We start from the raw sequence: 14,675 nt of genomic DNA, 5'->3' as shown, positions 1-14,675 counted from the left end.
TTGTCGGTTTGTGTTTTGTTTGCAATAATGCAATTATATAGTAAATGGGTCTTATTAGATACTTATTAAATGTTTACAGTATGTAGAACTAATAAGAAAGCATTTCTAATTGTTGTATTTAACATAGCAAGATTATTAATATTGCACTTCCATCATGTCTGCTGCTCACTATACCTATGTTTCTACATATGTATCTTAGTATACTGGAAAAAACTTCATAATCGAATGCTATTTGGATTAATGCATTGCTTAATGCACTACGTACCTCATGATATTTATTCCAATGATCCTTGACACTTTATTAACATGACAATATGAATCCCTTATACAGAATTTTCTTGAAAAGTAAATGAACATGTGATGCCATCAGTGATGTCATCAATGACATTTGTGATGTCATCGTTGATGTCCTGGGTGTTAGTCTTAACAGTGCACTGTGGTGGTGTGAGTTATGGATGCTTAACTTACCATAACTGGTAAATTTCAGAGGTTTTTCGGTTTTACTTCGAACCATAACGTACCTTTAACATACATTTTTTCACTGAATTTCATAGGTTTTTAGTAGCGCAACTTAACCATAATGTTCCTGCAACCAAGTTTTTTCACTGAATATATAGATAATGTAAATTTGATAAATGTTTACTAGGATGCCCTTAGTTTACATACATATAACCTAGAAGATACTGAACCCCTTACCTGCGCTAGTGCGTCCGATATCCGCGGACCATGCGCCTGTTCGCAGATGGATTCTGACAACATCAACACTATCCAAAAACTCAGGGAGTATCTTACATTGTTATATCATCCAAAATAAAAAAGCACTAAACATGCTCAAAAAGCAGCACATAAATTACATTCAATAATAAATAAGAAGTGAAACTGTATGTAAGACACTAACAATCAAATTGCATAGCATATGCAATATAGTGGAATATACCAAAACACAATAAATATGCTTCCAACAGAATTACCTCACAGAAATTGCACAGCAAAAATCAACAGGACACCTACGCAGCAGTAACAGCAAAACCTAGCAAGAAACTAGTGAGTACACCACATTTATTGTGTATATATTTATAAACTTTCTGTATTAGTTACACTAAAAGCAACACGTTATTTACTTGTAACTGTTGTTCTCCAGCATGGGTCTGGCATGAAGTCACATGCTCATGAATATTCCCCGTCGTCAGGCCGGGAATCCTCGGTAAAGAGAAAAATCAGTATCAGTTTCGTTTCTGATCTGTCTTTCTAAGTAGTAATCAATCACTGGACTCTGGGTCATACTGCCCCCAGCCAATGACTGCCCTCTCCCTAAGCCCCGCCTATGGCAGCCATCCTCAGATTTGGTAGCACACAAAGTGGCAGTATGACCAAGTGAAGAGCCGCAAAGGGGTAGGAGGGAGGGTTCGCATGTGAATCCATGCCAGACCCATGCTGGAGAACAACAGTTACAGGTAAGTAACTTGTTCCTTCTCCAGCATGGGGTCTGGCATGGATTCACATGCTCATGAATATAAGAATACATAGCAGTACACACATGCACAACCAACGGGAGGTGGCAAAGGCTCAATATTAAGCATTACATCAAAAACTCAACATTAAGCAATTCTTACCTCCTCAACAGGATCACCTTAGGCGAACAGGTTGAGCAGCACTGCTTGGCCGACCCTGGACTCCTCCCTGGAATCCTGGTCGACGCAGTAGAATCTCGTGAAGGTGTGCGTCGACCCCCACGTAGAAGCCCTGCAGATGTCCAGCAGGGGCACACCAGACGAGAATGCCGTGGTAGCAGCGATAGCTCTGGTCGAATGGACTCTCGGACGGCCAGGCAACGGCTGGTTTGCCAACCAATGACAGTGCATGATGCAGCCAGAGAGCCATCTGGAAACGGAAGCCGTCAAGAGAGCCTTCCGTTGGTTCACAGGTCCAAAGTTCATAAATCGCTGTGATGTCTTCCGAAAACTCTTTGTGCGGTCCACCTAGAACATCAGCGCTCTAGCCACATCCAGCGAGTGCAAAGTCCTCTCGGCCGGCGACGAAGGCTCGTTGAGGTGGAAGTCCGACGGAACCTTGGGCATAAAGGAGGGGTGTGTCCTCAGCACCACCCTCGTGTCGTGAAAAGTCAAGTATGGAGGTTTGCAGGATAGGGCCTGGATCTCTCCCACTCGTCGTGCGGTGGTGATGGCCACAACAAACGCAGTCTTCCACGACAGGAACTTCAACAGTGCCGAATGCAGGGGCTCGAATGGCACCTCCATGAGCCTGGTCAGCACCACGTGGAGCTCCTACGCCGGGGCAGGGGCCTTCACCGGCGGGAACGATCGGAACAGTCCCTTCATAAATTCCTTCACCAGGTGATGGGACCACAAGGAGGCCCGTCCTGTGGTTCTGGTGACTCGGGAGATCGCAGCCAGATGCATCTTGATGGAGGCATGAGCCAGTCCAGCCTTGGCCAGCGACAGTAGGTACGGCAGCACTTGAGGGGCCGTAATCCATAGAGGGTTAATCTTCTGTGCATGGCACCAGACAGAGAACCTCTTCCACTTGTGTCCATAGCACGAGAGTTGAGGACGCCCTGGCCTTTGCAAGAACCTCTCTGCAGTCAGCCGGGATATCATACCCTCCAAACTAGTGCTGCAGGAGCCAGGCCTGCAAGTTCAGCGACTCCGGGTCGTGATGAAGTATGGCGCCTCTTTCTCTGGAGAGAAGATACGTGTCCATCGGCAGCTTGACTGGTGGGGGCGCTGACAAGTCCAGAAGGTCCGGGAACCAGATCTGCATCGTCCACGCCGGTGTGACGAGGATCATCCTGCACTGGGACCTCTTGAGCTGGTTGACTAGTCGGAGCAGCAACGGCGGGAACACATATAGGAACAGGCCGTCCCAGGGGAACGAGAAAGCATCGCCCATGCTCCTCGGCTGGGGAAACCTGCTGGCGAACCTCTGGCACTTGGAGTTCGTCGCCATTGCGAACAGGTCGATCTGCGGTATTCCCCATCGTCGGAAGAGTCGATCCACTTGATCCTGACGTAGTTCCCACTCGTGGCACGAGCGCAGCTCCCTGCTGAGTGAGTCGGCGATGGTGTTCTTTATCCCAGCCAGATGAAAGGGCACCAAAAATATCCCTTGGGCGACGACCCAATGCCACAGATCCTGGGCTTCCTTGGAGAGGGCTGGGGATCTGGTTCCTCCCTGCTTCCGGATGTAGAACATTGTGGTGGTGTTGTCGGTGAAGATTCTCACCACCTTGCCCTTGAGGGACGGGAGAAAGGACCCGAGGGCCCAGAACACTGCTCGGAGCTCCAGGATGTTGATGTGGAGCGGCTTCTCCTCCGGGAACCAAAGGCCTCTCTCGTGAAGTTCTCCGGTGTGCGCTCCCCACCCTTCCAGGGAGGCATCCGTCATCACCGTTCTCTGGTGAGATGGGGTCTGAAAGTCTGTGCCCGTCATCAGATGAGCGTGGGTGCCCCACCACTGGATCACTCGTCAGAAGGTCTCGTTGAGCGGGATCCTGTCCTCGAAGCTGCCCGTTGCTTGGATCCAGCGGGCGTCGAGGAACTCTTGCAGAGGGCGCATCCGAAGCCTGCACAGGCGCACAAGATATATGCAGGAGGACATCATCCCGAGGAGGGACTTGATGGACCTCACCCTGGCCACGTTCGTGGCCAGCAGACGCTGCACCTTGCCCAGGATGGCCTTCGTCCTTTCCTCCGATGGCGAGGCCAGGCGCACCACTGTGTTGAGCTTAGCTCCCAGAAACAGTGACGGGACCAGGTGGGATTTGGGAAAGTTGATGGAGAATCCCAGGTCCGTGAGCAGCTGGACGGTCTTCGCTGTGTGATCTACGGCGAGCTCCCTTGTCCTTGGCTCGGATGAGCCAGTCGTCCGGGTAGGGGTAGACGTGGATCCCCTGCAGGCGCAGCCACCGGTGCGAGGCACTTGGTGAACACCCTGGGTGCCGACTTCAATCCGAACGGGAGGGCCTTGAACTGGTAGTGCCGTCCTTGGACGACGAACCTGAGGAACTTTCGGTGTCCTTTTAGAATGGGGATGTGTAAGTACGCATCCTCCAAATCCAGCGAAGACAGGAAATCGCCCTCCTCCAGCTGTCCCAGCACGTGCTGGAGGGTGACCATCCAGAACTTCTGTGCCTTGATGTACTTGTTCAGTCCTCGCAGGTCCAGGATGGGGCGCCATCCTCCTGTTTTCTTTTTCACGAGGAAGTACTCCAATAGCAGTCGAGGGATGTGATTTTCCTTCCTGGCCACGGGTGGAATGCGGAGGCACTTTTTTAGAAATTCAAGGGCGTGCCCCTGGGCCAGGGCATCCAGCACCCAACGGTCGGTGGAGATGGACTCCCACATGCTGACGAACTTCGCCAGCTGGACTCCCACCGGGGTGCTCCGGTGGGGGCCCGACACTGCTGTCGGTTCAATCTTTCTTGGAGGACGCCTTGCCACCTTGGCCTCCCTGGCGACAACGGCGGGGTCCACCCGACTTGCCTCATCCTCTATAGGCTTCCTGCGACGAGGAGCGGGCTGCTTGGCGGTACGTAGAGGAGCCACCGCCGAATCCCTTGGAGGCACCCTGCTTGCCTCCGGTGCTCCGAAAGGACGGCCTTCGTTGCTGGAGAACGCCTAGGGCCTTAGCTGTCTCCGTGCCACCTTGATGGCTTGGAGGGAATCATCCACTGTTTTCCCAAACAGATTGTTCCCGTCGAACGGCATGTCCAAAACATTGGCTTGTACGTCCTGGCGGAAATCCGTCGCCTTGAGCCATCCTCGTCGTCTTAGGCAAACGTTGTTGCCTAGCTGGCGGAAACCGGTGTCGGCAATGTCCATTGCCACCATAATGGCATAGTCCGACGCCACTTCGCCTTCTTGCAAGATCTCCAGGGCCTCGGCCCTCTTGTCAACTGGTAGGAAGTCCAACAGGGGGGCGAGCTTGTAACATAACTCCCTGTCGTAGCGGGCCACGATCGCGAGGGCGTTGGCCTCCTTAATCGCTGTTGCCGCCGACGAGATAACGTCGTCCCATTGCATCCAGCTTCTTTCCTTTGCCGTTCTGCGGGGAAGTTGACGTTGAGGCCGATGCCCCCCCGCTTTCTTCTTGGCCGCCGCAGAGACGACCGAGTCAGGGGTCGGTTGTGCCCTAAGGCACAAAGGGGCCACGTCCGGGACCCGGCACTTCTTCTCGTACCGATCCCTCTTGGCAGGCGTTGTAGACGGGTTCTTGAGAAGGGTGAGACCCTCGTCCCAGATGTCATCCAGCAGAGGCACGGCGAGGACTGTTTTCCTCTTGGCCTCGCGCCGTTGGTAAAGGAAACCTTCCTTCTTCTCTTCGAGGCAGAGCTGAAAAAGCTTGGATGCCCTGGCGATCATTGCATGGAAAGATCCAATCTCGTCGGGCGGGGAGGCCCGGGCTGAGGGCGATGGGAGCTCCGTCCCATCGTCACCGCCGTCGGTACCCGTCGTGGCCGTGTCCGTTCCCGTGTCATCCCCAGGGACGGGGGACGTGGGCAAAGGTTGAGTAGGGCGCGAGGGCTGAAAAGGCAGGGCTGGATGGATCCGTCTTCTCTTGTTCGGGGGGCTTCCCGCCGGGCCTGGCTCTGGCTCCTCCGTCGAGCCTGGTTCCAGATCCTCCGTCGGTGGTAAGGGCAATCTCGTCCTTATCTCCGAACATAAGGATTGTATCGCCAACAAAATGGCCGCCGAGTTATCCTGTGGCTCCAGAAGCGACGGGTGACTAGACCCTTGCTGGTGCGGCCGTCACTCTCGTCGTCACCTTTGTCGGGATCCCACAATGGCCACCCCCCCCCTCTTTTTCCGCCGGAGTCTACACAGGGGGTTTTTCGATGGGTCTGAAAGAGGTTTCCCTCCACGGAGGCAGGGAGACTCGGGGGGGCCCCCCCCCGAGGTCACCTCCACTGGTGTAGCCTCCACAGGTTGCGCCAGAGCCGCCGCGACTTCTTCGATAGAGGCCTTGGCCGGGTGAATCAAGGCCTTTACCACCTTGTGTGGGGCTGTGGCCTTAACCTTGGGGGGAGGGTCACCGCCTCGCTCCCCCTCATCCGGATCCTTCGAGCTCGACCGGGGCCTCTCCAGAAGCTTCGCTGGGTTCTCGGCCTTCCTCTTCCCTGAGCCAGAGCGTTGGCTCGTGGTTGATGGCGCTGGAGAGGGTGCGCCCTGCCTGGCAGCCGAGGAGCCCGACCGTTCGGCGCTCCCGGTGCCCGCGGACTTGCAGTGCTTTGCCTTCTGTTGGGCCCCCGTTGCCAGGGTGCCCTCACAGGACTTTGAAGACCGCTCCGAGTTCTTCTTCTTCTTCTCACCTGACGGGCTCTTTTCTTCCAGCCAGTTGGAGAGACGAAGGTGTCGGTCCCTGATGGTCCGTTCCGACATGTTCCTGCAAAACGCACAGTCCTTCTCCACGTGCGTTTTGTCCTCATGAAGGCAGTAGAGACATTTCGAGTGCTCGTCCTTGAACACATTCTGCAGCTGGCATCCAGGGCAAACCCTGAACAGCTTTCCGGGCGTCGAGCTTCCTTTCTCTTGGGCCATGTTCGGGTAGGCCGCAGAAACTTCTGGACTCCTCCAAGAAGCGTAACTCGACAAAATCTTCACCCTTGAGGGGCGTCGAAAAATCTGACACCGATCCCTGTTAATCGGATGTAGAGACGGTGGAGCTTGAGGCTCTATTAGACCGAAAAATTAGAAATTCTCTTTGAAAAAGCGTGAAAACGCAGCAAAAGCTAGAGAGTTAAACACGAGGACTCCCAACACTTGAGCGTGCGGTAAAAATCTGAGGCTGGCTGCCAGAGGCGGGGCTTAGGGAGAGGGCAGTCATTGGCTGGGGGCAGTATGACCCAGAGACCAGTGATTGGTTACTACTGAGAAAGACAGATCAGAAACGAAACTGATACTGATTTTTTCTTTACCGAGGATTCCCGGCCTGACGACGGGGGAATATTCATGAGCATGTGAATCCATGCCAGACCCCATGCTGGAGAACTAATATTTATTTCTTTTACACAGAAATGTCTAGTACTTTGGAATGGCTGGAAGAACATTTTCCTCGGGATGAAATGAGTGAAGACAGTGATACTAATGGTAGACACTAAACTTCTCTATATAAGCCAATGAATAACCATTACTTTATGTGTACTTAATAATGTTTTTTTAACAGACCATACAGACATTAAAAATAATATACCAAGCGAGAAGTTAGAAAATCCTCTGCTGCGAATGGAGCTAAAAATGGATCTGTTAATGAAAAACGTCATTCTTTTAAAAAGCTTTGTGGAGGACTATATAAAAGTAAAAAATAAATATCACTGTCCCACATTTACCTGTACCCACTCTCCATGTCCCAGCCAACTATCCCCTAAAACTCCCCAGCAAGACAAATGTTACGATGAGACTTCAATCCCTTCATCCCTCACCATCAATCATGTTCAAACCCCCAATTCCCATTTTTGTATCAGTTTCTGTTTCCCCCTCTCTTTCATAATCTGTATACTTTTATACAATAATAAAATATTAAGTGTGTTGTTAGTATATGCCTCTGTGTCTTATTTTGTTTAAAAGGCAGTTAGGGTGTCCGCGGACAGAGCGGCTGTCCTGGGATGACCTCAATTAACCAAAATGGGGGTGTCCTAAGGACACTATGCCTGTTCGTATTGTTGGCAATCAAAATGGAGGTGTCCTTAGGACACACAAGATGTCCGCCTGTCCACAATTAACCAAAATGGGGGTGTCCTAAGGGCACTATAGCTGTTTGAATTGGCCGTAGTCAAAATGGGGGTGTCCGCAGATCACTAAAGACGTACGCATGTTCGTAGCTATGCAAAATAAAGTGTCTCAAGAAAATTCCCCTGTTCTCATTGTCTAACCAGAATGAATATGTCCGTAGAACACACAGCCCGTCCGCAAAGTTGTGACGCACATTTGTTTTTTTTCGGGGACCGGAACACAGTCCGCAGAACATCTTCGTGCATGCGTAGCACACCCTTGCCCCTACGAACATCATGCCTGTCTGCAACTGTCTGCCGCACGTGTGTCACACTTTTAATTAGTTCGGGACTGGAACACTGTCCGTAGAACACCCATACGCATGCGTAGACCCGAACCCGCGCATTTGGTGTCCTACGGACAGCCGTCCCATTCAACAACGTGTCCTCGATGTCATCATGTGACCGCACCAAGCGTAACGAACACTGTCTAGGCCCCCGGTCACCTAAAAAGATTCTCAGCATTCCAATGTATTTTCCTGGGAAAGTTCACCAGTGAACATGTCCCACACTATGTCCCAGGCGATCTGCATACTTTTTGGATTTTTTTTAGCCCTTTCTTGGTGTTCGAAATGTTCGGGGACAGCGCAGGTGTCCACGAAGTGCGCCCCAGCACCCCTATAAAAGGCCACACTGCAGAGCTGCTCCTTACTCTTTTTTTGGGCTTCCAGGACATAGACTGCTCCTTGTTTCAAAGAGCATGAGCAATCCAATGTAACAGCTGTCCTGATGGCATCCATGGCTGCTGCTGGTGCTACTGCTGTCTCAGCAGCACCCCTCCACCACCAACACCCCCCTGAGGGCCTGCAGAAGGGAACAGGCATTAGGATATAGAGGAGAGTGATGAAGAGGATGACGTAGTGGAAGTCCCTACTACTAGTTCTCACCGTGAATCTTGGGTTTTTTACCATTGTTGATTGAGTTCCCCTGCAGCATTCTCCGTTTTCACTAGGGCCACCACAAGAGACACTCCTCTGGGGCAGCGCATCCCTCCAGCTGCCTCGCAGGCCATACATGATGCTGTTGATCCTTCCTTTCGAGGATCACAGTATTGTGCATGTACTACGACACAGTACTCTGCAGGGGGCGGGGGGGGAACCTACGAAGTGCTTTCGAGACTGTGGTCAAGGAGCATGAGAAGAACTGCTACCTACCTGAATAAGGCCCACCCTACATCTTCCTCTCTCCACCTGCCCTTTCTTATCCATGTGGTTGGTGTCCCTTCCTTACCCTCCTTTCCCTTCCTTTTCTTGTGTGTCGTGTTTAAAAAAAACAAAAAAAATATAAAACAACAAAAACTAAAAAAGAAAAGGTTCTTTTCAGAGCTGCCTTTCACAGTTCAAAAAGAGAAGTGTCAATGAAATGCGTAGGACTGTCCGCGGACCTCTAAAATCTTTGCAGTGCTGCCCTGTCACAACCATTGCACTTTTCTCTGGGAGGAAGTGGTGGCTCTGAAAAGAGCCTTTTTGTGGTGTTTCTTTGTGTTTCAAAAACTCAAATGGTCAACACTTACTGCAAAATGGATTGCTGTAATTCCAAAAAAGGTTGCAATGCATTTTCTATATTTTGCAGAAAAATCTGATTGCCGACATAAGTAAGATGTACTCCATCTATGCGAAAAATGTGTGTACTACGAAACAATGTTTTCATTGTGAAAAGACGACATACCAACATCTCTCAAAAAGGCACAGACAGCCTTGTTAACATTGCGCCTTGCTTTCTCCATTTGTGGTCCAAATGAAGAAGAACGCAGCCACATTTGTCTCTGCGCAACACAGGAAAAAATTTCTCTGGATTTTGGATACATGTCCATGACTTTCCCAAGTCCTTCTTTCATTGCAAATTGCAAAGAGATTCCAGAAACATGTCCTAAACTGTTCCCTCCACAATGAATAATAATAATGTCTGGATGACACTGTCACCAAAGTAGCACATAGAGGTACCAAATCCAGCCACTTAATTCCACACACTCCATGCCAGTGCACTTCCACATGAGGGAATCCAAGATATACAGCCACTCTGCAGTGATCTGCATGGACCTCCAACCAATTTATCCACGAATCTCCCAAAATCCAGACAATCTGCTTTCTGAAACACATCCATAGCTACCTCCTCTCCTCTCAGTAAAAAGACTTTCTGACAAACACTCTGCTCACACATCACACCCAGTAAACCCTATTGACCAATCCCTTGCTGTGCTACATCTCATTTGCATCCCCCTCAACCTCAAAAATCCTGTATGTAATATGCGTTGTCCACGGACAACCGCGGTGTTCGCGGACAAATCGTAAAATCTGAGCGTGGGGGAATTAAAATATAAATAGTGTGCCCCATTTCCCCGTTGAGGTTGGCTCTGAAACATGCCTTTTTTGGGGGTTTTTTTGCAGATGCTTCAGAAACACCTTTAATTTTGTATTTGTTTTTTTCCCTTATTTCCCTCCAAAAATCTTCACATTAGCTTCTCCAAAGCAACCCTTCTGTTCCAAAACAGCATGGCATTTCCCACAAAAGATAAAGACATGCCATCTTCTTTAAAGTAATCAACATTACCAGAGTCAATATTGTCATTGTTGCAAAAGAACATGCCAGCTATAAGCATAAAAGCAAACATGCCTTGGTTATAAACGCCTAGCAATATTTTGCTGAGGACAAAAAACAAACTATTGTCCCATATTGCCCTAGGCACCAAACCAGAAAAAATTACCTTGACATTTGGAAGTAGTTTCATTACTGCCTGAACCAAGTTTTCTAGATCTTTTAACAAAGATGAGGCACTGACATAACCCAAATGCAAAGCGCCACAGTGCAGGACAACCACATGTGGACTGTTAACACTAGCCATATCTTGGCAAACTTCTACCATTGCCTGCAAATTGAAACCAGGCACAGTGCTCCACACCACCTCCACTCCTTTTACATCAAAATTATTTCCCACATTCCTACATTTTGCATACTGCTCCAAACCATTCACAAACATCGCTCCAAGCACCACCACCCTGACTTTCTCCACCTCCGCCATCTTCACTACACACAGCCTCTCTCAATACTAAGCAGAACCTCAACACCTGATTGGCTAATCCTCAAAATACACTCCCATTTCATGCTCGGAAGCCCCGGGTTTGGCATGTCCTGTCTGCGAACAGCCGCACTGTCCGCGGAGCGCGTAAGTAACACTGGGGCAGCCCTTCCACCCTTTCCACTTCACTCTCTGCACCATTCCCTCATTGGCTACTGTTAAGCAGTCACACAACCATCCACCAATCACATGCAAGACCTCTACAACTAACTCCATCATCACAATTCAGCACTTTAGATGTACTGTTGGTCACTCTGAGTACAATTGTGCTGCGACTGCAAAGCAACTACTAGTAAATTGTCCAACATTTCTACTTGCAGATTCATGCACATCCACGAACACAAAGTACAGGTATGAATATTTTTTGCACAGAACATCATACATGCCAACATTCCCACCCACCTGGGAGGGACATTTCTTCCGAAAAATCGGAGCCAACATTTGTGTAATAAGAATGCATTGGGCAAAGATATATTTTCGGCGGGAGGATGTGAAAAAAAACAATATTTTTCACGGACAAATCAGGAGTCTCCCGCCAAAATTGGGATGATTGGCATTTATGGTACATGTACATCTCTTGTATAAATGCATATAAACAGAATAACTGCCACTTACCATGTGTAACCTGTAAAACAAGCTGTCATTTCTCCCATCTGCTATGATGAAGTGTCACTTGCAAAGTTGTTTGCTCTCCAAATGTTTACCCATATTATTAACTGCAATGTGCAAACTGTTATTTTCTTCATTCATTCTATCATTTCTGTAACCACTGCCACATATTTAACCACATTTCAACCATGATCGCATTTAATGCATTATAGGGCATATGATATACATACAATTTCCTTTCTATACATGCTGCATATTTCACATACATTCTACCATTTCAACTTCCTTTACAAATAACTATATTAGTAATCAGACACAACACACACAGCTATCTAACAAAGTGCCATTTCATGTTAAAAGATGGGAGAAATAACAGTATAATTATGGAAAAAGGCTTCCTAGTGTGTTATAAAATTACACACAGCCAGGATGAGTACATGCATCTGCATTTATGCACACAGATAGCCAATATCATTTGAAAGACTTGCAGCGGAAACACCACTGCCTCAACAACTGTTATTCCAATCTTGTAAATGCTTACTTAATATTCTTAAAACCAACATTTTATAACTAATCTGTGTATGAACATAACCAAAACTTGAACTTCAAAACTATGACCAGTTAGAATACACCAACAGGTATCTAACTGACCCAAAAATCTGCAACAAGCCCACAGATAGATGAATACCACTAAAATGGAAAAAGAAATAAACAAATAGAATACACCAACTGCTACCCAAATTGCAACAATAGAAAAACCATACACCTATTCAATTCCTCCTATTGAAATCAATGAAAGAAATATATTGTACCAGAACGTAGAAAGGTTTTTTTTTTTAATCCAGCATGGATTTTTTCCCACAGACCCAATGATTTAATCAACAAAGGAACTGCACAAATTGCACAGTACACTGGTTTGAACTATAGTGCTTCTAAAGTAGTGGCAGAGAGCCCGAGAGCACGTGTATTCCACTTAGATTGAGGGCGGCAAGGATTCAAGCAGCTTAACGGACATCGCCTGAAAGCAGTCAAGAAGGCTTTTGTGGTATTGCAAATAGCAGCATTTCTTGTAATCGCCTAGTATTGGAAATGAAAAGAATCACCTCAACTCACCGACTGTAATAGTGCTGGAGTGTCCGAAGTGCCTTCTAAGTGCTGTTGGGCTGTGTTGGGCTGCTGGCTGGAAGTCTCCCTAGCTGTCCCCTGCAAAACTCGCCGTCCGCGAGTGGAAGAACACTGTTGCCGCAACACTGCTTCCTCCAGTTTGGATTCACTAGCAACACCTACAGTCTCCACCCACTCGCCGCCTCCCAGCCCGCCATTCACCCTGCGTCACTTCCGATAACTACTCCGGTGCGCGCGCATCGCGCGCGCGCATCCGACGTGCCTTCTAAGTGCTGTTGGGCTGTGTTGGGCTGCTGGCTGGAAGTCTCCCTAGCTGTCCCCTGCAAAACTCGCCGTCCGCGAGTGGAAGAACACTGTTGCCGCAACACTGCTTCCTCCAGTTTGGATTCACTAGCAAGTAATTCCCTCATTTGGACTTGGGACTTTGGACTGTTATTTTGGTGCCACGGCTCCACCGCGGCTCACCGTGCTGTATAGAGCACGTCCCATTTATACTTACTTGGATCCTTTCTTTCTCTCTTTTGCAGCACCTACAGTCTCCACCCACTCGCCGCCTCCCAGCCCGCCCTTCACCCTGCGTCACTTCCTATAACTACTCCGGTGCGCGCGCATCGCGCGCGCGCATCCGAAGTGCCTTCTAAGTGCTGTTGGGCTGTTAGGCGGTGAGGTGGTGTGTTGTGTGTTCCGGATTTGTAAGGTCTCATTTCGGAGGAATCAATATTCCCTCCTCTTGGGGGGGCTGGAAATGAGTTCTCCCTCAGAACGGAGCACAAAAGGCTCTAATGGTTTTATGCCTGCGTAGCGGTCGATCTCTAATTTCGCCTCCAGCCAAAAATTTCAATTTAAAAACAAAAATCGAAAAAATATGAAAAAAATTCAAACTGTAAAGGAAACCGTAAATAGTGCTACTCCAGGCCCGAGTGAAACTACTGGTCTCGCGGCACACTGGAGTTCCATTACTGATCAAGATCTAATTAAACATGAGGCCCCATTTTCATATGCGCATGCTCAAGTTCCTGCAAAATCTTCCAATGAGCTTTCATTTGCAGGCATAGAATCTTTGCCTAGCACGCCCGTGCACAAATCTTCTCACAAAAGTTTCTTGAGCATGCGTATGGACACTGTTTCTCCTGATCCGGAACTTCCCATTGAGGAGCTCCCTTCATCTCCATCTGATAATTCTATACTAGCTCCTGTAGTCCTCGCCGCCCTTGAAAAACGAGTACGGCTTTCTGTTGGGCCCTCCACGCCCGCCTCCTATTCCACCTGTGCAAAAGCTGATGTCCACATACACTGCAAAGATGTGGTACATAGGAAGGACAAACGGCTCACCACCACCCCTGGCACATGATTCTCAGCCTTCCATCTTCCCTATCTCTAGCTCCCGGCCATCGTCTCCAACCCATCCTCAAAGTGGCAATAGTGAACCAGTGATTGATCTCACATATTCACCCGAATTAAAAACATCGAACCATCCATTAGGCTTTGACATCTTAGAACCCACGGAAGACATGCGTTCGCTGGAAGCATCCTATCCAGTACTAACACGAATACTCAACCTATTAGATCGTGGCCATGAGTACACACATTATGAGTTAAGGGACGTTAAATCAGTACTCTCTGAAATTCTACTAAAAATTTCTAAACTGGAGGGCTTTATACTCGCTGATACTCTTAGACGAGGACCTGAAGTACAGAAGCAGACTCAAACTGCTGAGCTTAAAAATAGCTCTGTGACTACACAAACGGATGACTCAGATCATTCCCTAACTGAACCTACTAACAAGAATATTCCTTGTCCTACATATACATTTCCGGTTTCATTTGCGCAAACACTTACTGCTCAAAAACCCGTGAGCTCTTGTCAAATACTCACGCACGCACAATTATGTATGGAAGTTGCATCACATGGTGACAAGTTGGAACAGTTATTACTGCTTATACAAACTGAACTTGGGAAAAAAGAAGTGGAGGTTTCCGCTAGTTGCATGGAGGGGGAGCAGGATTCACATCCAAACAGTCCCTCAGCCCTGACCGCTTTATTAGAAAACAACGATGATGCTGTCTCTGCTCCGGTTG

The 14,675-nt window shown here is 48.6% G+C and overlaps 1 protein-coding gene across 4 annotated transcripts in view; it reads right to left on the bottom strand.

The window, feature by feature from the left end:
* Positions 1 to 14,675, bottom strand: part of RALGAPA2 (Ral GTPase activating protein catalytic subunit alpha 2) — a 3,672,963-nt gene that overhangs the window by 1,962,463 nt on the left and 1,695,825 nt on the right. The window lies entirely within an intron of this gene.

This window comes from Ambystoma mexicanum, chromosome 4q (assembly GCF_040938575.1).
Source record: "Ambystoma mexicanum isolate Mex_15411 chromosome 4q, UKY_AmexF1_1, whole genome shotgun sequence".
NCBI lineage: Eukaryota > Metazoa > Chordata > Amphibia > Caudata > Ambystomatidae > Ambystoma > Ambystoma mexicanum.
Note: the sequence above shows the minus strand (reverse complement) of the source record. Positions and strands in the feature narration are given on the sequence as shown.